The sequence below is a fragment of the Sciurus carolinensis genome, chromosome 8 (assembly GCF_902686445.1).
Source record: "Sciurus carolinensis chromosome 8, mSciCar1.2, whole genome shotgun sequence".
Classification (NCBI taxonomy): Eukaryota; Metazoa; Chordata; class Mammalia; order Rodentia; family Sciuridae; genus Sciurus; species Sciurus carolinensis.
The window spans coordinates 128043148-128067935 of record NC_062220.1 but is presented as its reverse complement, the minus strand read 5'-3'; the positions used below and the strand labels follow the sequence as shown (position 1 = coordinate 128067935).

Below are 24788 nucleotides of genomic sequence, written 5' to 3'. Positions count from 1 at the left end.
AATAAAATTGGTACTAAATTTAGAAGCAATTAGAATCTATATTTAGCTTCGTTTTGGGCAATTTTTTTTTTTTTTTTTTTTTTTTTTTTTTTTTTGCGCGGTGCTGGGGATTGAACCCAGGGCCTTAGTGCTTGCGAGGTAGGCACTCTACCAACTGAGCTATATCCCCTGCCCTGGGCAAAAATTCTTGATTACCTTGATAGATACCTCAAATCTCTTTTCTTCAAATGAGAGATTGTTTTTATAGCGTTCTGGCCTACAGTCTCCTTTGCCTTTTTTCTCTCAATAAAACTCATAAATCTGTGTCTTTTGAAAGGGTTTCCTACCCTTGTGAATCTCTTCTGGATCTGTTTCTTTGGAGCCTTTGGGTGCCTCCAAAACTGTGCTTTGCTTTACTTTTTGCATGGAGCAGATGTCGTGGCACTAAGACCCAGAAACCGTTTTGCTGTGTGGCTGGAGCTGGGCAGGCTGTGCTTGCACTGAAGGGAAGGAAGTCATTAGTGCAGACTGAGCTGTGGAGTTGGGTTCTTGCAGGATTTCCTTCCAGCCTTTCCCCACTAAGGTTCTTGGGAATTAAAAAAAAAAAAAAAAAAAAAAATCTAAACACACAAACCAAGTTTTCCTATTTACAGTGTTCAGGGAAGGTAGGCACTCCGGGAAGGGCAGATCCTTTCCCCAAGTTATCCAAGAAGGAAGAGAATACAGCGTAAAAGAAGCTCTGATTACAGATCTTTGGAATTTTCTTTGCTAAATTTTACAAACGAGAAATACACCCAGAATTTTGGGAATTGCTCCAGGCTGCTCGTGAGGGTTTGATTGCTTGTCTAATCTTTTTTGAGAAGAGGAGAATTCGCCAAAAGGGGTTTGGATGGCAGGAACCCGGCTGGGTTTCTGCAGCAGCTCGCGTTCTCAGTCTCTTCTCTGAGAGAGGGTCTCTGTGGCCGGCTCCGAGACCCCCTGCCGCAGGCTCCTTTTGCAAGCGCCAGCCGGGGCCGCTCTGGCAGGAGTACACTGGTGGCTGCTGGGACTTCCTAGCCCGGTGGGAAGTGTGTTCGTGGTTTGGGGATGCGAAAAGACTGGACTCTCCTGGGCTTTTTCCCTTCGCAGTGAATATGGGAAAGAATTAGGGGGTGGGAGGGAGGCAGCATGACTTGCGTCCCCGCTGCCCTGCATCTGCCCCCAGCCCCCAGCCAACATCTTGATGTTCCACGTATCGGCTGTACAAATATGAAATGGCAGCCCCGGAAGAAGGTAAGTGTCACCGAGTGGGGACGGGGCCCCAAAGCCCGACTCAGGGAAGGGTAACTGGGGACGGTTGCCCTCGGGTCCCTCCACGTCTGTAGTAGTTCTCTGGGCCGGCGGCGCAGGCAGCCCTGGACCCCAAGGGACTTGCGCCGTTCCCTTCGGGACAAGTTACCACGTCTGGTCTGCCTTCACTGCCCGCTAAGTTTTTCTTCTCGGTGTGCGTGGACCTCAGGGGTGACAGCTCAGAAACAGCCGATCGCTCTAGAAGCCCTGAGGAGCCAGCGACATCCGTAGCTGTGCCTGAGCCAGCCACGGGCTACCAGGGTCCAGGGACTTGGCGGCGCGGGGTCTCTGGGGGTGAGGACCGTTGGGGCCGCACCGGGACACACGCCTGCGGCCCCGCAGGTGGGTCTCCAGCACCTACTTCCCCAAGGGGTTAATCGCCTCCAAGCCCTTGGCAGCCGCTTCCCCAGGGCCCCGCTGGGGGGCGAGCAGCCCCAGCACAACCGCGCAGTGGCTGTTCCGGGGCGTCGGCCCCGGGGCCTCCCGCCCGAGCGCCTGGGGCCAGGCCTGGAGCCGGGGCGCGGGCGGCCGCGTGGGCCGAGCGCGGCCATTGTGCGCGGGCGGGTGTCCGCGAGCCGGCGCGCCTCGAGTGTGCACCGAGCGTGGGTAAGGGGAGGGGGCCCTGCGCTTTTTGCGAGATTATTTCCTAATATGGCTCCTTTGTTGAGAACTCAAGAAAAAAACAATCCAGTGGTTCTATCAAAATAAATTGCTATTGGTCCCAGAAATAACGTTTCCAAACGTGGGTCTTGTCCCTACCCGGGATGTCAAGGGGGAAAGACAGGTTCTTCAAGTTGTTGGCAGCTGTACGTCTGGCCAGGGCTCCCTTTGCTAACTTGTCCGACTGCCCATAACTGTTAGGTGAACCCAGTGGTTCACTGCATAGCGGGACTTTTCTCCCCCTTCAAATACCTCATTTGGACGTGGTTTTTATTGACATTCTTCTGAAGGAAAACACAGCGAACTGAATTTGCTGTGCCCCTTCCCAGCCGCGACCTGTGTCTGTTAGCAGCTGTCTGTCTGGTGTTTTACTTGAACTAGCTAAACTGACTCTTTCTTTGTGCCATGATGTGTGATGCCGAGTTTTACATCAGAGCTGAAATAGAAATCATGTGTGAAATGCCTGAGAAGATATTGTGCATTTGTTTTACTGCTACGGAATCCGACAAACCCTGCCTCAGAATAGCCTGGTGAATTGAAAGGTTTTCCTTGACATCCAGCTGATGTGATTTTGTCCTGTGACATTGTCTTTTCTACCTCATCCTAAATCCAGAATCTCTCATATATTTGTTATCATCGGAGAGGTTCTTTCAGTGAGATTGGTTTCATTTACTTTGGTTGGGAGAGCCATGTATTTCCCCACCCCCATCCCCAACCCCCAATAAAAACAGGATCAGGAAAACCCATAGAAGAAACCATATAATTAAGCAATTTAAACAGATGCTGCATATGCCTAAAGTCCTCCATTTCTTCTGTATTTGTAAATTGAATATTTATGAGTAGTTTAAAGATGTCTGCAAACTGTACATTTGTAAATGTCTGTTTTTTCTATCTCACCCAATATGCAGTAACTCATGTGGTTATGTCTGTGGAAACCCCTCTGGGTACGGGTATTGCTTGAACCACAGAAGTATTATTCTTGGCAGTCAGGTGGATTTCTGGACTCTGGAAGATTCTGTTTCAAGTGTTAGGATTCACTCTGCAGTATTTACTCACTCTATGATGCTTCAATTGCTATACCAGAAGGTTGTGTTTATTCACTGTATTCGTAATCTCCAATCATCACATTATTAGGATCCATATATAATTCTGCAGAGTTTGTAGAAGATTAGGAAAAAATAAGCTGAGCAATCAAATACTGTATGATTATTTGGTGGTTGAGAACAAGTCTTGTTTCTTCTGCATTGGAAATGGAAGCTACTTTGGACAAGACTCCATATTCAACTCCTTAGGGCACCAGTAAGTCTTCCCTAAGATTAGGCATTTTTTCGTACTCTTGCCAGAATACTCACAGGATCAGATCATTGTGATGGTTTCTGGAGGTGTCTGCTATCACATTTGTAACGGTACAGTCACATGCCATGTGTTTTACCAAACTGTTTCATAAAACCATTTACACTACAGATGAAAAGTGATACTGCATTGATGTGATTTTAACAAAGCTAAGAAGACCATCCACAGAATTCTGCCCCAAGCAGTGTCTGTCTGCAGCTGGGCTTCATTACTAGAATTGGTTGGTAGTTATCTGTCATGGTGTCCTGTCAGCCACTACTAGTTGGGGCTTTTCTAAATTCTGGGGTTCACTGTAAGAGAGTAACTATAGATTCAAGATTTCTTTGTTTCTGAGGATGAAACTGGGGTGCATGATTGAAGGGTAGCTCTTCCCTCCTCTTTTCTTTGCTTACTTGCTAGGTTAAACTCAATATTTAATGCAAGCTTTTTAAACACATGAACCTGGAGTATTCTATTAGGGTATGATACCTTTTCACAAAGAAACTATCAGAACATGCATGATTCATCGTGTTTTGCCCCCATGATCAGTGAGGAGCTCAGGACCCAGTCTTCGAGAGCACAATGGAACTAAAAGCATGATTCAGAGCCTTATGCATATCTCCACACTTATCAAGTTGCATAAAGGTGGACAGTTCTTTCTAAGTCAATTATACCTCAATAATTTTTTTAAAGCAAGATTTTGAGCAATTGTCCTTGTCACATCATGGTAAAAGTGGCATTTAATATCATGCAAGTAGCAGCTACCATTTTTGAGGCACCTGCTCTGTGCTAGACATCTCTAATTGGTCTATATGAATTCAGTTAATTCTTACTTACCTAGTGAGATGGGAGGTGTCATAATTTGCACCTTACAATTAAGGAAACTGAGATTTAGAGGGGGGAAGTGACTTACCCAGAGTCATACAGCATGACAGGGTCAAAACTAGGATTGGGCCAGGTTTTATTTACTTCAGAACATGTGTTCTTTACCATTATACTTGGGAACTTTGATGAAAAGTGCTAGTTATCGAAGAAAGATAAGCCTGAGTTGATCTCAGTATATTCTACTTAACCAGAGCTCTGCTCCCTCACTTTGAGGTGCCTACAAAAAGATGCCCTCACCCAGCCCCTTTTCCTCTTGAAATGTGGTGATTTTACCTACCTCTGAAGTTTTGGAGCATTGTCTTCCACTTCTTGGGATTTTTTTCCTCTTCAGCATGTATATCTCCATCATTTTATGTAAATATCTAACCTCCTCCTAACACTTTAAGCTCCTTATGTTCAGGAACCATCTCTTTTCTTTCTTGATGCCAAAGATAGTATAGTTACTTCATAAATATTTCTTTGATGTAAAAGTAAATAAGAACAATTACTTGGTAAAATTTATATTCCTAGATTTTTAAAATATTTTAGTTGATTCACTGTTTTTGTACTGTAGTGGATTACTAAGGAAAACCAGACTTGTCACTTACTTCTAATCTTTGCGGACAGTATCAGGGAGGGGGGCAGCCACTCTTCACAAAATCTCCATGGAAGTCATGATTAAGTCACAGCACCAAGCTGTGTAGAACGGGCTCACAATCCACTGTCATGATCCTTTTATTCATATAACCTAATTGGCCTGGCAAAATATCCTTTCCTCTGTTTCCACCTTAAGAGGCTATCATGCATCATATTATTTAATCTTATATTTGCAGAAATGATAGCAATTAAAATGCTTATCTCTTAGGAACATATTTGTTTACAATTCTGAAGTGATTTCTGTTCTTTAAAATCCAGGGATTAGTAGCAGATAACATTGTGTAAATAGGGCTGCAGTCAAAACCTTCAGGAAGGCCACTGCTGATTGGATTTTGTCATTGCTCATCTAATGTTATTTTACTGTTCACACATAATAAAAGATCATTAATAGGAATATGTCACATAAGCTACATTAATTATGTCATTTGAGAATCATATGATATATTTATCTTGTTACACTTGTCACATTAATAAAATGTGAATCTAGCTTCTTAAATGACTTCTCTGACAGAGCTTCATTTAAAAAGCTTGTTTGGAAGCTCACTTGTGAGGATTATGTCTTGTAAATCTGTGTCTTAGAATAGCTTATTACTTTTATGAAAGAGTGTATTTCAAATCTCCATACTTTCTCTATGATGAAGTATTTTGTTTCAGGATTATAAGGCTAAGTCAAATTTTAATACACTTATACTAAATGATTTAGTCACCTTCTTGAATCCTCTGCAGTTGATATTATTCATTTTGGGCTACAGCTTGTTTAATGGTATAAAATCAGATTTTAAAAAATAATCCATTGTGGATTAAGTAGTTAAAATTTCTAAAATTATAGAAATGTCCGGATAGAGGTTTTTCTGCAAATCCATTCCACACACCATTCCCAGATTAGTGCAACCTGGAGACCCAGGTTTTGGTTCTGGCAGGTCCCTTGACTCATGTCCTTGGGCAAGTCATTCAGTCTCTCACATCTGACTCCCCACTGTTCAAGTTTAGCGCCTCATTATCACTTGCTGGATCTAATGCAAATGGCATCCTAATGATTTTTCTTTTTCTGGTCTCTTTTTTGTCTCATTCTCCCTTTTCATTCCTTTCAAATAATTGTTTTAAAAACACCTTGGCTCACATTACTCACCTTGTTAAAGACCTGCCCTTTCTCTCCATGTCTAGCAGAAGTCTCCAAGCTGGGCTAAGCACACCCTGGCGGGGCAGGGGAGGGAGGAACTGGGTGAGACAATGACAAGAGTTGTTCCTTGCTCTCTCACCTGCTCAGAGGCCAAAGGGATTCTAGTGGCTTCCACTCATGGTTGACCTTCAGCGTATTGTGGCACATTGTAGCTTCCATCATAAAAAAAGATTTTAATAATTAAAAAAAAAAAAGATCTGCCTTAGGGGCTGGGGTTGTAGCTCAGTGGTAGAATGCTTGCCTCACACTTGTGAGGCACTGGGTTGGATTCTCAGCACCACATAAGAATAAATAAATAAAATAAAGGTATCGTGTCCATTTACAACTGAAAAAATAAAAGCTCTGCCTTTAGCAATTAATTTTATTAAAAAGAGAAAGATGGAAAAAATAAAAAAGAAAGCTGTAGTATAGATTTCAGGATGAAGAAGATGTGCTCTGTAGCTGCACTGCCTGGGCGAGGATCCACTCAGCTTCCGGGCAGGTGTGCGGCCACGCAGCCTAACCCTCTCTGCACTTCTGGGGTCTTCAGTGTGAATGGCACCTAGCTCTTAGTATGACTTGAAAAATTTAATGCAAAATGCTTAGAAGAGTGCTTGGCATATAAAAAGCACTTACTACATTTTTACTTGGGAGCACAGTGGTACCCTACAGCCTAACTGGACACGATTCACTGAGAGTCTTTGCTTCATTCTCTTCTTAACTCACCTTGCTTTTGTCATTGGTCATGCCTTAAGAACTGGGTCAGCCCTGTCCTTACTCAGTCTTCCTGTAAACAGTTCTCATGCTGGGCATAGATGGCCATACCTTCTTTTGACTAAGGTTGTATAGGCTACGGTCTCAGCCCTGTACTGGAACTGTCAGTATGTCTGTCTCTACCAGTTTAAATTTTGAGGGGATGGGCATGGAGGAGGATCTGAGCAAGTGAATGTTGGTGTGAATGAATGTGTTTATGGGATGAGATGTTCTGGGATCTTCAGCCAGTTGGCAAGATCCTTTGATTTGCCAGTTACTGGAAATCCCTGTCTTGCGAGTTATCAATTTATTACCCTCTTGGAATGCCATATTGAAGAGGAGTGAGGGTAACTCATTAAAGAATAAGCTCATCTATATACCTATTAAAAAGTGGTATTGCATAAGTGTATGTACTAAATGTCACAAAATTGTATACTTTAAGATGATAAAGTTTATGTTCTATGAACTTCTCAATTTTTATGTATTTATTTATTTTTGGTAGTGGGGACTGAACCGAGGGGTGCTTGACCACTGACCCACATCCCAGCCCTTTCTCCTTTTCATTTTGAGGAAGGGTCTTGCTGTATTGCTTAGGGCCTGGCTAGTGACTGAGGCTGGCTTTGCATTTGCAATCTTCCTGCCTAGCCTCCCCAGCCACCAGGATTACAGGTATGAACCACCACACCTGGCCTCAGTGTTTCCAAAAGAGTAAAAAGTTGCAGTTATGTGTGAGACCTCTCATACTGGTCACAAGATGTCAGTGCACCAGTGCCCTCTTTGTAAACTACGAGAGCCAATCTCTATTCCCTTTAGCCCTAAATATTTTTATTCTGTGTATTTGGTAAGGAATGCTCATCTGTAGAACACTACTTCCAGGAACATTCGAGAAGGCTGGGAATAGTTGGTAGACTTGATAAGAAGTGAAGGAAGTCAGCAATGAGGAAATCTGAGCTGGCACCTTTACTGTTCAGGAGCTAGCCAGTAAGTGTTGCCAGTGTGAAAGGCTACAGAGTTTAATTGACCCAGCTTCCAGAAAGGGCGCCAGCAGCCACCTTCATTTTGCTAGTCAGTCACAGTGATGACATGCTGTGGAAAGTACATCGGAAGCAAGAGAAAACCTAAACTCCCGGCCAGTCCTGCCAGCTCTCGCTTCCATTGTGAATTCATTCCATCATTAATAACAGTGTATGTCTCAGCTTTAAGACTTTGCTTTTATTGATGTGCTAAAACCATGTAGTTTTATTGAAAGCTATAAAATTATATCATTTAACTGACATTTTCAGAATTTATATGAAGCTTTTGTCCAGAACCTTCTTGTTAGTCCCCCTTTTTAGTTTTTTGAAGCTGAGTTCTCACATTCTCACATGACAGAGCCCTTTACCTGTATCCCTTTCCCAGTCTACTTTGTCCTTTAGATTGTTCTAGTAGTGTTCTTTGTTATTTGAGTATTCTATTATTTTTTGCATGTATTTTAAGAAAAAAATCTAAAATTGTATCCTTTGACATACACTTTCACTGTAATAAACTGAATTTCTAGGAAAGGCTCATGAAATAAGTTTGATGGCAATTGTCAAAGCAGCAAATAAGCTATTTATTTATTTATTTATTTTGCTGGTAGATACCTCTCAGTTTGGACTATTAAAGAATAGAATTTCTCTAGCATATGTCTGGTTATGAAAGCTAACATCCATTCATAAATGCACCCATATTTCCAGCATCATTAACTTTTGTGAGAAGTAATATTTGGGAAGCATATCATGTTGGGGGGCTGGATCTTGTAGAAGCACAGATATTAAGGCAAGTCCAAGTTATACAGTAAACATTCGGAATAGGGGCCCAGTGGAATTGGAGGTCAGAAAGTCTTTGTGAGAACTGGTCATGTTTGGATACATACTCACCCATATGTAGACTTGAACCTAGACAGGTAGTAGAGGGGGTAGGGAAGGGAGAAACCCACCCAGAAAGTTTGTTGCACACTCTAGGACAACCTTGGTATAATCCTGTGTTGGCATAACAACATATATTAGATCATAGTTAGTGTTTTATGGATAAATGATTTCTTATTCTGATTTGTCCAATGTTGATATGCCTTATTTTAAGGAAAATAAAAATACAGTATTTAAAATTTGAAAATAGATTGCATGCTGACTTGTTTTATGCATAGCCAAGAATCTTGCCTTCCATTACATTTTTCTGGATTATTAATTTGTTGTTCTAACACTTAAAAGCATATCTTGTATTTTTAATATTTATAATAAATGAACACAACTAGAATGCACACATACCCGTATTTTCAGGATTTGTGGAATGCACACATACCCGTATTTTCAGGATTTGTGATCTGTGCAAAGCTGTAATGCTTAAGCCCAGATGTATTATATATTTTGGGGCTGTGTTTATGGAATTAAGATTTTCAGGCATAAATAAGATTGTTTTTTTATTAGTTAAATTTTTTTTTTTTTAAATACTGGAGATGGAACCAGGGCCTCGCACAAGCTAGGTAAGCACTGTACCACTGAATTACATCTCTAGCTCTTTTAAATTTTTATTTTTAGACAAGGGGTTGGTAAATTGCATAGGCTAACCTCAAATTTGCAATCCTCCTGCCTCAGCCTCCCAGAGTAGCTGGGATTGTAGGCATGCATCACCGTACTGGGCTTGGGATTGCTGTATTTTTGAATGAGGAATAGAAAGGAAATGTCAGTGATGGTGGACCCACAGTCATTTTGGTGGACTTTGTGTTTTTATTACCTAGTAATTAGGTTTTTTTCAACAGAGTGTGGTCTAGAGTAATAAAAGATAAAATGAAAATCATTTTATTATTATTAAAATTATTTATAATAATTTAGAAAATTCATTAGGTTGAGAAATTACCTATGCGTGACATACAGTAATATTTACCATGACATACGGTAATATTTACTGTGGCTTAACTGATGTTTGAAAGGAGGGTAGGAATGATGGTGATAAATATCAATAATAAGACTAAAATGTGTTTGGAAAATTCATAATCAATTTTGATATTCCATGGTCACTATGGTGTTCATGGAAAATCTAAGTTTTTAATTTATCTGTGGCATTTTTGTGATTTTCACAGTAACTCAAACTTAATATTAACTTTCAACCTTTAAAAAATTTCAACCATTTTTAATATGAATTTTTCTAAAATATATTACATATTTTCTGTCTTCTTTAACTAAAGATGCTAAGAATGATTTAATCTGATTACACAGGATTATTATCACAAACATGAATGGTTCTGCTGCTGTGACACAGTATTTCTGTAAGAGCATTTAAGGAAAACGCAATTATTTGTTCCTATATGGAATGACCCCGGATTGATGTCTTGTTTCTTTTTTTTTCTTTTAATATTTTTTGATGTAGATGAACATTTCATTTATTTATTTATTTTTTATTTATTTTTATGTGGTCCTGAGGATCGAACCCAGTGCCTCACACATGCTAGGCAAGAGCTGTACCACTGAGCCACAACCCCAGCCCTGTCTTGTTTCTTTTAAAATAACTTTTTGCCTTCTTTGTACGGTTTTTACTTTTCTTTCTGCATTGCCCTGAGTAATGCTGCTATCATGTAGGTTCACCAATGGTCTATTTATTAAAGAAACATAAAGTGCTCCAGTTAAGGGAACTGACACTTTTAAAAAGGTGACCAAGGCTTGTGTGGTGGTGCATGTGTGTGAGTCCAGCTACTCAGGAGGCTGAGGCAAGTTCCAGCCAGCCTGGGCAACTTAGTGAGACCCTGTCTCAAAACAAAACCAAAAAAACCCAAACAAGCAAACAAACAAACAAACAACAAAAAAACAAAGGCTGTGTGGACGTAGCTCAGTGGTAGAGCACCCCTGGATTCAATCCCCAGTATTGAAGGGAAAAAAAAAAAAGGTGACCAGTCAAATCTAATTATATCAATATTAAATCCATTCAAATATTTGGAAATTTAAGAAAGTCTAATTGATTTAAAAAAAACTTGACATTTGTTCTCTTTTTGTAATTTCTGTTTCAGACAGTTTTCTAGATAGTTGAAGTAGTGCTCTTTGGTGAGTTACTATTCATTATTAATAAGTGTTAGATACATTTTTTAATGCATCATAGCTTGAAAATATTTTGAATGATATGAAACAGCACTCTGGTTCTCCTTTCCTGACTTTACTTTGGTGCATCTGACTTGGGATTTATTTTTCATGTAACTTACATATAATAAAACTACATAAAATGAAAAACCATGGCGGTGCTGGGCGTGGTGCTGGTATTCACAGCTACTTGGGAGCCTGAGGTAGGAGGACCTCTTGAGCCCAGGTGTTTGAGCCCATCTCAGAACAAAACCCAAAACAAAATCAACAGCAACAGCACAACTACTGCAGAAGAACCAGTATTAGTGGTTTAGGGGAGGGTATCACATACATCCCAGGGAGTATATGTAATTGCTTTTGAGAAGAAATAACCAAGGAACTCAAGTTATTAATAAATAATATTTACTTAAATATTAATCAATTGCATATTAATTAACCAAATTATTATTTTCCTTATGGAAATATTATTTTAAATAATCTTTTTTGTTTTAGCCTATACTTACTGGATGCAATTTATCATACTTAGACTAAAACATTTTTAGAAAGGAGCCTCAAGGAGCATTTAGTCTTGCAGACTAGGAAGGAGAGTACCAGAAGGTAAAGTGGCTCCCTCAGGTTCACATAGCTATTTAGGGGTGGCCCTTGACCTGGGTAGCCTAATAAGAGGGCCATGTCCACTGTTCTGCTCTACTTCTTCTCTAGAAGTTAGCATCTAGGGTTGGACTTGTTTATAAGAAAAGACAGTTAAATAATGGCTTATTTTGAAGACATCAAGAAGTTTATTTGCTTTCAGACACACCTGTGATTTATTTTTCTAACATCCCATTGTGCTGAAGCTTTAAAAATCCACAGCAAAATGAAAATACAGTAGTAGCATTTGTTTGCTATTTGTTAGCTTGACTGGTCTGTGCCCCAGCAACACCTTAGGAAAGGGGGTTCATGTAACCACTTGATGTAGCTGGTAGGAAGAATGTGAAACATCAGGACCATAGTCCATGAAGAACCTGGTTTGAGGTGGAGATGGGGCTATTTTGATGGGGACCTTAAGTAGCCAGGAAACAACATTAAGTGGGGGGTCTACACTTCTGTGGACAGGACACAAGGGAGTTGGGGGTGGAGCTAGAGAGAGATGTTGACCACTGACATTACATGCTTCATAATTTCAAGGAAGGACCTGTTGTAGGTCGGTGTAGGTAATGCAAGAGGACCAAGAGTAAGGAAAGAGAAATAAGGACTGCTATCAATAAAGGTAACATGTGAAAAGTAAACTGTTTATGTTAGTTTGCACAAATAAAAACATCTCTTTGATAAGTAGATTATATCTAAGTACACTTTGTTGTTCTAATTATTTTTGATGCTAGCTCTGTGGTTCTCAAATTTTAATGACCCATGTAAATGCTATCCCATTTATTAGGTTTATGAAAAAAACAATTTAGAACTGGGCTCTTATGGAGACAGTATTTCTAGAAAATAACTATAAAGTTGGCAAATTTTCCATGTTAATCTGGGCAGAACTCTATGAGTTTATTTTTTAAAGTGAATCTGTAATAGATATTTTCATTGCCTCATACTGGACTAAGAATGAATGAGAATGTAAAATTCTTAAAGCTAATTTTTAAGTATTGTAAATCTATAGAATACATGCCTGACATTTAAAAGTTGATGAAAACAGGTTGAAAATCTGGAGAAGCTAAGGACATTTCTTTATCATTTTGTTTTAAGATTAAGTATAAAAATGTTAAGCTTAAGAGATACCAGTTAAAGGTGGGATTTTAAATGAGAGGTTATGATTATCTGTAAATAAATGTACAAGTATAATTAGCATTTATACTGACCTGGTTCTGGGGTGTGGCTCAGTGGTAGAGCTCTTGCCTATTCCTGTGAGTCCCTGGGTTTAATCCCCAGTATTGCAAAAGAAAAAAAAAAAGTATACTAACCAAATAAACCAGGGAAGAATAATAGGCATGGAGTTATAATCTCACCAAAGATGAGTTTTAAACTCTAACATAAAACCAATAAAACCAGGTATTTATATGTGCTCTGTAGCCATTTTACAGACTGTTTCAATGATATGCTTCTAAATGGGAATAATTTTAAAAATCAAACTTATTTTAATTGATTATATTATTAAAAATTTATTATAGTTGCAAGAAATGCAAATAGAAATAAAATACATGTCATAGCTTGCAATCTAGAAGAGAGGGTAAGACAAGTGTACGATTACCTGAAGTGTGAGGGGGCATATGTTAAGGACCACCAGAGTGGCAGAGTGTTTTCTGGAGACTGAATAAAAGGAGCTGTCACGCAGAGTGGAGTGGGAGATGGGGACGGACTTAGAGATGGGGTGTGAATGAGTAGACCAAGAGTCTTCATGGTGGAGAAGTGTTTCAACTAGACATAAGGGATCGGTGGATTTTTCTCGGGCAGAGATGAGACTCTTCCGGGCAGTGAGAATAACTTAGAGAAAGGCAAGCTCGGGGCATGCTTTTTCACAATGGTAAAGAATCCCAGTTTGGCTGGAGAAGAGACTTCAGATGCCAACTGAAATCCAGACGGTAATTGGCCCCAAAGATGGTGAATTTAGATTTTCACGTGCTTATTCTCTTCCTAATGCCCACTGAGCAACTGGTTTTTCTCACATTTTCGTATTAAAGGAAAATGAAAAACTGAGTAGGCTGCAAATGATGGGGTTTCATTTGGCTCTGCAAGGATTTTTATAAATACTACAGCAGCTGTTTACATGTTTTTCATGATTGCCCTGTGCATATCAGAATGATTTTCCCATTGTCTCAGGCATACGCCCACATTTAATTCAAGTTTATCTTTGAATGTTTGCCATTCTCATTCTGTTGGGACTCCTTTGGGTAATATTAGTTACCTGATGAGGGGAATATCGTAAATTTGGAATCCTAAACTCTTCCAACTTAAGAGTGCCATCTCTTTACTACACAGATTATGTGGTATTGATAATCAGCTTGAGTACTGTAGCACAATTCACAAAGCAACAATCTCTCCTGTATTTCCAAATAAAGTATTTGAAGGGAATATTTGCAGAATGTGCTGTAGTGGTAAATTTAGAGAGTACAAGATAATTACTTGTAATTATGGCAATTTCTGTAAGGGAAATCATCTTAATTTGTTCCCACTAAGAAATAGAATTGCTCTACTCATAGCATTTGAATCTTTTTAGGAGATTAATGCCGTGTGCCTTCATTACTTTGAATGGACATTACAGCTTTTCACTACATCCAAAATTACCCCTTTAATTCACGCTTCTGTTTGAATTTCACTTTTTAAAAAAAATCATATTCCAGAACCCTTGTTGGAGACAATTTACACGTCCATCCCAAGAATAATACATCTCTACTAGGAGAATAAACTCACTACGAAGTTAGAGTCTGGAAGGTGAAGAGTCTCTAACTCATATGTGAAGTATCCTGTCATGTTATTCCCTGAAGACTTTAAAATTTAGATGGCCTTTAGGCTGATCAGTAATTGCTGTGGCTTAAAAGGATTGCTGTGTCTCTGGGCATTTTTGTGAAGACAGAATTTTGACTACTTTTTTATTTTTAAGCATTTAATTATACCATCTGGGAAAGGTAACCTGTGTGTAGGTGAAGACAGGAATTGAAGTGGGAAGAGTAGATTTATATTATAGTAGGATATAATTAACTGGAAAGGATATGAAAAAAGAAATGATGGACATGTCTAGATAGGTGAAAAAGATGTTAAGTGTAGAAAGTTAAGTCATTGTCAGGCTACGATTGTCTACCAGAATAAATGATTTTGGCCTTTGGAGCTTCTGGGGTTATTTTAAAACTCTTGAGTTTTTTCCGTTAGCACTTGTTTCTTATCTGGGGATTTCATTTGGCTGCAATGAGTTGAGGCCAGTACCTTAGTGCTGGAACCTTTGTCCTTCCTGGTGCTAGGTTCAATGCTTCTCATTGTTTGGGGTCTGAGAGGGAGAAAGCTGGCTTTGGCCATCACTCTCAGCAGCAGTCAGAAGCCATGCTCAAGTACTACAACTTTTTAGATAGGATCAAGCAGATCTACTGAGAACAAAAGCTTTTCTTTGAAGAGTCCCCTTCCATCAAGGCTAAACTTGTGAAACTTGAATGAATGGATTGCATGATTTTTTTCAGTATGCATTTATTAAGTCTGCTATGTGCTAATGCTGGCTGTTTATGTTATAACAAGTAGGAAAATTAAGTCACATTAATGGTGACTACTTGACTTCAAACCTTGGAATACTTGATTTACCCTTATGAATGCTGAATTTAAGAAAACAACTAATTTTGTAACTATAAACTCTCTGCTTGGTGAAGTGTTAGACCTTGGGTATGCAGATTCCAATATAATATGATCCCCATTCTCAAGGAGCTTACAGTCTAGACAGGAAGTCAGATGAGAAAATGAATTATTTCAAGACAACCTGCTAACAGTGGTACCACATACAGAGTGCTGTAGGTACAATGAAAAGCAGGAGGAAGACGTGATATGAGCTAAGCACCGAATTATGTGTGGAAGTTGTCTAGGTTAATAATCACTAAGTATTTCCATGGTATACACTTTCTCATAATTTATGCCTTTATTTTCAAATGTAACCAAGGGAAACTAATTTAAAAGGATTTGCCATTTCAAATTCATGTATTATTTCCATCAAATCTTGTTGTTCATAGCTTGATTTCCTCTTAAATACTTTTGGAAGATTAATGTGCATTTCTTACATATTCATCTATCCTTGATTTTCACAGATTATTACAGGTTAAGCATCCCTTATCCAGAATGCTTGGGACTAGAAGCGTTTGGGATTTTTTTTTTCTTCGCATTTTGGAATATCTGCATACACATAATGAAATATCTTGGAAATTCATTTATGTTTTCTATGCATCATATACACATACCCTGAAGTTACTTTTGTACTTTTTTTTACTGTAATTGTGCTTTGTGATCCATCATATAAGGTTAGGTATGGAATTTTCCACTTGTGGCATCCTGTCACTTTCAAAAACTTTTGGATTTTCAGATTATAGATGCTCAACCTGTAAGATGAGTGCTTTTTTTTCTTTTTCTTTTTTTTTTGGTAAGGGATGCTTTTCCACAGAACTACATTTCTAGCCCTTTTTATTTTCAGATTTTAAGACAGGGTCTTGCCAAGTTGCTTAGGGCCTCACTAAATTGCTGAGGCTGGCCTTGAACTTGTAATTCTCTTGCCTCAGTCTCTCAAGTCACTGAGGTGATAGGCCTGGGCCTCTGCATTCAGCTAATCTTTTCTTTTTATGGTATAATATCCTTTTTTTCCTCCAATACTTTAGTTATATAGACCTTTTAAATATATGATGACCATATTAATTTGGTTTTCCTTGACTTTTTAAAACCAAGGATAGCAATTCTTAAAATATTTTCTACAAGATTCACTAGAGAAGGAAAAATTCAATTGTTAAAAAAGTGTAGAGGAGGTCTATACACTATTTTCCTCTTGGAGATAATTTGGCACATTGTAAGGGTCCTGATAAATCCTACAGTTAAGAAAGATAGGGTTTTTGCTTTTGTTTTTTCAATTACCAGCACTGGGAAAAGAGAGGGAGGGAGGGAAAGAAGGAGGTAGAGAGAGACATAGAAAGAGAGATAGACAAACTTCTTTACCTTTATTCAACAAAATATTTTCCTAGTGTGACTTTTTTATAACACAAAAGTATGTTTTGATAATTGCTTTCTTAATGTATCTTTGTTTTTAGATTAGATAAGAGAATTCATACATATTGTCAATATAGTAATGTTCTTCTCTCATAGTTGAATTTAATTAGAAGAAAATGAAGCAAAGAGGCAAAAGAAGGAAATAAAATGAGATTTCTTTGTAGGCAGTAGAAAAATGTGAGAGAAAAATGTTGGTAGCAGCAGAAAGGTAAAAAAGAAAATACATTTTATGAAAGTACAAAATGTTATTAAAATGTGACACAGTGAAAATCCACTTATCAGATTCTTGGATTTAATATTTCCCCAGAGACATGAAAATATTGCCAACTGCCAAAGTGTTTTTTCTAATATTTAATTTTTCACTGTGCTTAAAACATTTCTCTACCATTTTTCCTGAAAAATAATATCTGTGTATTTCTCTTTATTATGAAGAACTAAGAATTTTAGCAATAAAGTAAACTAAATTTTAACAATAAATTAAATAAGAGGGTACAGTTCTCTTGGCAGATTTCACAGATGAGGAATCATTTCCCTCTCTCAGTGTTTAAAGTAGATACATTGAGGTGATATGAAAAGAATCGGTGATGTTGAGGTCATAGGAAACTTGAGGTGACACCAGCAGGAAGTGTGATGACATCTGTGATAGAGTGAGCTGGTGGACGAACGGTCTTTAGATCATGAATGGAGGGATGGATTTTTGTTTGGTGACTTATTTTGATGGGGCATTATTTTTCTTTGAATCTCTGCTGGGAAAAATGGCCATTTCTGACCTGATTAGAGGGAAGACAGGGAGGGCTTCAGAGTCTGTCATCTCCAGTCTTGCGGGATAGGTAAAAACAGGCCACAGGGAGGCACAAGCCCTAAATTGTGTCAGATTATCCTGGTGAGCTTTTGTATGGTGGATCACCAAGTGTTCCCTTACATTGAAGCATCCCAAGGAAGTAGGAAGTGAGAAACTGGGGAAGTTGTACAGATCCTTTTGCATTAGGATATAATTATTTTGGAAATAAGAACAGTCTGATCCAGCTGTGGGGCAAATCAAGTAACTACATAAAGACAGATTTAGAAACCGACTAAGCCTGACTGTGTGTGTGTGTTTTAAATATTAGTATTGTGCTTTGTTTTGCTACTCTTAGCATTTTCAGTATTTTTAGAAGTGTCAGAACCAAAGGAAGTTTTTGTTATTTTCTTACATTCCTACAGGGTTGGGTCATTCTTTGAACAAATATTTCCCATGTCTATTGAATTTTGGTGAGGGAAGCAACATATCCCTAGGTGCTGCTGAGGGGTGACAGCCACTATCCAGGGAACACCCCTGGGAAGTGAGTCTGAGGGGATGTCATGGGATTCTGTTTTACTAAGGAAGAGTTTCCCTTACTTTATCCCCAAACCCCCCCATCCCATCTCAGCTTGCCATATTGAACTTATTATTTAAGGCCCTGTCCAAGCCTCCGCTTCATGAGCCTCTTCCAGAATTAACCTCCTTTTTCACTGGCTCTTTTATCCTAATTAGAACAAGTATTGCATTTTGATTCATTGACCTGTGAATTGATTTATTAGTTCATTCATTCCAGGGGTATTTGTTACACACAATGTATCAGACATTCCATATATCAAGGAGGTTGCTGATGAGTAAGAATCCATTCCTGTCTTCAGGGAGCTAATTGTGCATTTCTTTTGCTTGTTTATGTTGGTTCTTCTCACTCCATCTGCCCAGAGGGCAGAGATGGGCTCTTCTTCCTCTTCCTATGTGCCTAGCATAGTGTCTGTCTTATAAAGCATTCAGCAAATGCCTTTGAATATATTGGATTTGTTTTTGTTTCTTGCACACACACGACTGAAAATTCATGGGTATTAGTCCTGTGTAATTTAAATTCGTTGAATAGGCTTATATTGGAGGAAACCAGAGTTCTGACAGGTTATATTAAATGACACATTCAGGGGCTAGGGTTGTGGCTCAGTGGTGGAGTGCTCACCTGGTATGTGTGAGGTACTGGGTTCGATCCTCAACACCACATATAAATAAATGGGATAAAGGTATTGTGTTCACCTATGACTAAAAAAATTTTTTTTAAAATGACACATTCAGCTGTATTTAGTAAGTCAATGGCAGATGAATTTATATTCTGATACATTTTACCTTACTTTGTAAGCCACTGAACTATTGTGCTATACTCTAGCTTATTTTAAATAAACCAAATAACTGAAGAACTGTGTTTCAGAAATAGTAGAAACAACAGGTTGGATCTATGTTTATATGTATAATGATTTAGTAAGCAATACAGTAAGATGTCAGAAGGCTTTTAGGTCACTGGTTGAGTAGCATTGTGGTTTATTATTTACCTTTTGCCTACCACAAGTGTTCCTCTAATCCAAGAATCCAGAGTAAATGTTTGAGTAAATGTTGTCTACAACACCTAAACAATGAAATATTCACATGCTTTAGTGGTAGCAAAATTGAATGGCAAACAGCTGCCAGCAACCATTCCTTACTGATCTAATCCAGGAGGTTTATGAAAGGGGAACATATGGATAGCGACTAACTGGAAATTAGCAAAGACCTAAATGTTTGACTAAATGTGGTTATACAGTGGTATGGTGAAGCCCAAAGGTGAGAAATGGCCTCCTATTGAAACCAAGTGATAAGAAGATCTTTACAGGAAACAGCTCTGACACAAACACAATGGTGACTAATCAAGAAAATGTATTTCTTTGGGCCTTTGTGTGTATTTTCTATATATATATATTTTTTCCATCAGGGATTGGACCCAGAGGCTCTTAACCACTGAGCCACATCCCCAGCCCTTTTTTATTTTTTATTTTGAGACAGGGTCTCACCAAGTTGTTTAGGGCCTTGCTTTGAATTTACAATCCTCCTGCCTCAGTCACCTGAGCTGCTGGGATTATGGATGTGTGCCACTGTATCTGGCTGGTATTTTCTAATATTTAATACAACATCTGTTAAAGGAGTGAAAGGACAAACTTCTATTGCATCTTTGTATGGCAGATATTAGGTGTTTTCCAAGTTATTTAATAAGGTTAATTCATATGAATTGAGTACTAGTTGGTTCTCCATATCTGTAGATTGCACATCCACTGATTCTACCAAGCATAGATCAAAAATATTAGGGAAAAAATGTTTTTATACTGAATATGTACAGACTTTTTTCTTGTCATTTTAGTCCCTAAATAATATAGCATACAACTATTTTTGTAACATTTGCATCGTATTAGGTGTTATAAGTAATCTAGAGATGATATAAAGGATGTGGAAAGATGTGTGTAGGTTATACACAAATACTGTGCTGTTGCATAAGGGACTCACATGTGTCCATTAATTTTGATGTCTGAAGGAGCCCTGGAACCATTCCCCGCAGATTCCAAGGGATGACTGAACACCAGAGAATGTTGGTGTTTGCAGATGTAACATTTAAGATTTAAATCATTCTAGTGATCCCATAGAGTTATGCAGAAATTTGTGATTTTGCCAAAGCACACCCAATGAGTTGCTTAGCTAATAAGAAACTTAGCTGACTACCCAGGAACCTTGTATCAGACCCTTTATAAATGCACCGGTATTTAGTGCAATCTGACTTCTCCTGCTCTGCAGTGCCCATCATTGTCCTGTTTATCACAGTAACCTCTGTGCTGTTTGGGGGCTGTCATCAGCACCTGGAAGCAGTGCTCTGATTTTGTGTAGACAGGTAAGGTTAATGGAGCCACTGTAATGATGTAACTTAATAGAGCTTGGAATTTATTTGCATGGCCAGATTTATTTTAATGGAATTATGAATTACTTTATTTCAGTATTTATATAGTCATTGAGGGCCTGAAAAGGGTTGCCTAAAATTTTATCATGCTTCAGTGAATTTGTGGGGAAAGCTATTTACATATAGTAGTATTTACAAATTTGGGGATTTAGAATGATTCAGAGTTCTTTAGGAATGTCAGGGATCTACAGAAGTTTCTCACAGCTTTTTTATAGATACTTTTTTAAAAAAATAGATACATGGGAGGTGTGTGTGTGTGTGTGTGTGTGTGTGTGTGTGTGTAGTTGTGGCTCAGTGGTAGAGTGCTTATCTACCAGGTGGGAGGCCTAGGTTTGATTCTCAGCACCACATAAAAATAAATAAAGGTATAAAAAATTTAAGAACATTATAAAGAATCCCTGTATTTTCACTATTTTAAGTGAAGAGTAAAATGACTATAAATAAGAAAATGGCAAGTTGTACTGTTATTAGGAGTCATTAATGTCAACAATATATTTTAAAAATATAGCCCTGATTTTTTAAAATAAAAATGAAACTTTTAGTGTTCATTAGATAAGGGATTGATTGCTCTCTGATTTTTAAAATGCGTTTGAAGTCTTGTAGAGGCATGGATACAGATAATACAGATTAATTTATTTAATGTTATGGATTGGTAAGGGGTGCAGACTACATAGAATTTGGAGATATATGGAGACTTTTTTGGGGGGGGAGGGTGGAGCTGAGAAAGAAACCTGGGGCCGTTCACATGCTGGGCAAGCACCCTACTACTGAGCTGCATCCCAGCCCAGCATGTGCAGCTTTAAATCACAGTGAGAGGATGTGAAGAGTAGAGTGTTTGTTGTGTTATTTGTGTCTAGAAGAGGATGTTGACCATTAACCTCTGAAATCCACCCATACATCTGCCCATTCATATATAGAATCCTTACTGCTCATCAAAGCCATTTAGCAGGGAAACCATTCAAGTATGAAGGGGAGGAAGACAGCTTTCTTCCCATGTGTTTGAGTGTTACACTATTACTTTTTATTATGTCCGGTTTATCATTTCATGTTCTGCTGAGTTAGAAGAAATACTTACATTCATTTACTCCTCTCCTTTCTTTTAAAAATAATCATTAGAATTTTTAATACAACTGAAGTTTGTAACATCCACAGCAAATCTGTCTTAAGCTTATGTTAGACCATTTATTTTTATTCCTTTTTTTCTCCTGATGAGGTATTTATTATATCACTTCTTGATTTGAAATAGCAAACTGTAGGCATTTTGTGAAATGCCTCAAACATTCAGATAATTTCATTTCATTTCTTCTATAAATGGTATTTCATTTTTTTAAAAAATGGTCTTCTTTGAATGCAGACTCAGCCATCAGTTGGTAATTATTGTTAATACACATTTCAACCTTATTAGTTATCAGAGAAATTTGACATGCCTTTTGGGGGGCTCCAGTTTATTGTGATGATGTACTCATTTGTAATTTTCTTCAAAACATCAGTAAATTGCCATAAAAATCAAAACAATTCTTTTTAGAGATGTCACTCTCTTACTTTTATTTTCCTCAACTGAGACAAATTGTTTAATTTTGAAAGACAAAGCATCTGTGAAGCATGCTTTTTTACACCATTTTAATGATAAAGAGCATTTTATTAGATCACTCATAATTATGATAAGTGGTTTCTCTCTCAGTACTGGAGATTGAAACCAGGGTACTCTACTACTACTGAGCTATATTTCTGACCCTCCAGCTCCTTTTGTTTTTTATTTTGAGTTGCTCAGGTGGGCCTTGAACTTGAGATCCTCCTGCCTTAGCCTCCCAGGTAGGTGGGATTACAGGTATAAGTCACTGTGCCCAGCTGATACACAGTAGTTTTTGGATAAAATGTGGCATTATCCAGTTGACTTTATATCAGTAAGTAGAAAATATAGCAAATAGAGTACAAACATCTAATTTCTTTTCCAAGTGTGTCTCAGCTAAAATAATGTTTAATTTTTTGTATTTCTTGGTTTTATGACCATAGAAACAATTAGAAAAAAGGTTTTTTTTTTCTTCAACTGCTTGGGGAGAAAAAAAGATAGCTATAAAGTTGAAGAGTGAAGACTCACTCACTTCTCTTTTTTTGAGTGTAATTTTGAGAGTCTGCTGCTGCAGAGATGAGAAACAACCAGGAAGGCATTTAACTTTCACGTGATGTTTGCGTTTTGTAATTTCTCGTCGGTATTAAAGTTAGAAAAATAAAACTTTTTTTTTCAAAGAGATAAGCTTGAAATTTTGTATTGTATTCATGCTTTCTTAACTACAACCCTAATTATTACTTAATAGTAAATTAAAGATAAATTTTTTAGTACAGAGGGAGAGTACTAGATAGGCATGTTTATTGTCAAAGAGGAGTGTTTAGTCATCCAGCCAAACGCTTTCATCTGTCTTCTTCTACAATTAAAACAAAATCTATTAGTCTTGTCAATCAGCAGGCATCTGGGGTGATGGCAAGGGCTGTGCAAACACTAGTAGCAGCTGCCAGAGAATCAAAAATGTAACTTTTAAAAATCAAAGTTGCTGCATAGGAAATAAATCAGTCTTTTGTGGTAAGATTGGTAACTTGAATGCTTAACTTCCAATAAATCTGTAAATTAATATCCCGTAATATGGATTTCAGAAGAGTTCGTTCTTATTTATAATCATCTGTAGCCCTCTTTCTTGAGAACACAATGAGTTCCAGTTTCATTCTAGAGCTGCTGCTGGGAAAATAGTGTTCTAAGGTATTTTTATTTTAAGTGAAATAAACAGTTGCTTTTGTTGTGGTCAGTTTGTTCATGATTGAGTGCTCTATTTTAAACAGCGTGTGGATATACTATGTCTGGAAGGCGGCTTTTAAAAAAAATTTGTTTAGGTTGTTGATTTGCTTTTTAACATCATCTGTATTCAGCAAAAGTTCTAAACAGCAGTATTTCTTAATAATGCCCTCAGACAGTGAGGAAAAAGACTAAAGCTGTCTTTTGGTGTACGACTTTAGTTCAGTTAAATATGTGTGAAGTATCTACTTTGAATGAAGAATTTGATGCTGAAATAGATATATAGGTGAGTTTCTTCCATTAAAGAGGTTAACTACTTATCAGCTGATGAATGCAAACAACCTAGCATACAAGACAATACAAAATGCATATTATAAAGTGCTATAGGACATGGGTGGGGACAATTCCTTCTTGAGGGATCAGAGAAGTCTTCTTGGAAAAAAATAGTGTTTTAATTTGTCATGAAAAATGTGTAGAATTTCAACAAGTAGACAAGGGATGAAAATATTTAAAAATAATGATTTTTTTCAAGTAATGAGTTTATAAGAGGGAAATGTTGATATAATGAGAAGTTATGGTTTCAGATAATTATGCAGTATTCTTGTTTATGATTCCATGATTCATAGGGGTTCTTTAGCTTGTAGGTTTTAAGACAAAATATTCAGTAGAATGCCGACTCCTAAACCTGGCTGGTCATTTTAATTATCTAGAACTAGGGATAGTTTTTTAAAAGTATATATTTGTGGATTCTGCTGCTGTAGAGTCTGTCCAGGACATCTTGAGTAGGGTTCAAGATTCTGTTTTTAACATCTCAGTGATTCTGTTTATCTGCATGAACCTTCTGTGCCCACATTGAAATAAAGAAAGAAGTAAATAACACCTATTATTCTTCTGACTCCCCATCTCTCAAATCCAAACAAAACAAATGGGCATGTTTCAAAGTATGTTTAGTTATGTGATTCTTTTAAAATTTCAGTGTTCCAGGAGATTTGGAATTTTTTGTTAGATATTGGTACATATGTATTCAACAAATATTTGTTGAGTAGACAAGAATGACTATACTAAAAAATCTTAAGATTATATTACAGCATATCTCATTTTTCTTTCCTTTTCTCTTTACTTCTTTTTTTTTCCCTCCTGTATTTTCTATGTTTGACTCCCACATATGATACTCTTAGATTTTTGGGAAAGCCCTGCAGCTTCCTCGAAGCCCACACTTTGAGCTTTGCTGATAGTTAAGTCCCTGTATCATTATGAAGGGCAGCTACATAAAGCAAGTCTTATTGCTGGGGATTTCTTTAATTTTAAGCCTCTTCTGTAGCCTGTGCTTTTGCTTCTTCACTAGTCCAAAAATCTATTTTCTAGAGATTCTGAAAAGGGACTGCATGCTGATGAGTATTTCGAAGTTCTAAGCAGTTCAACTGCTGTCATTGGGTTTGAACCGTGCAGTGTATTTGATTTGTTATAGCTTCTTTATTCTACCCGCTCAGCATTTTCTTGGCAGTTAATTACACCGTGGCTTTAGGGTGCATTCCATAAGATGCTGAAGCCTCAGCTTCGCTGAAGTCTGACACACTTTCCTCCTTGGTTACATAGCTAATGGCCACTCTGGGATAATTAGTGAGAAGAAACTCCAATGGCCCAATTACTGTCTTCTCATGGTTTTCCCTCTTAATTCTTCTTTGCTCAAATCTTGAGAGATTGCCTCCATTGTAGGT

The 24788-nt window shown here is 37.9% G+C and overlaps 1 protein-coding gene and 1 pseudogene across 6 annotated transcripts in view; one reads left to right on the top strand and one right to left on the bottom strand.

Annotated features, from left to right (window-relative positions):
- Positions 1-405, bottom strand: part of LOC124990527 (caspase-6-like) — a 101966-nt pseudogene extending 101561 nt beyond the window's left edge.
- Ttc28 (tetratricopeptide repeat domain 28) overlaps positions 1-24788 on the top strand; it is a 567342-nt gene that overhangs the window by 157686 nt on the left and 384868 nt on the right. The window lies entirely within an intron of this gene.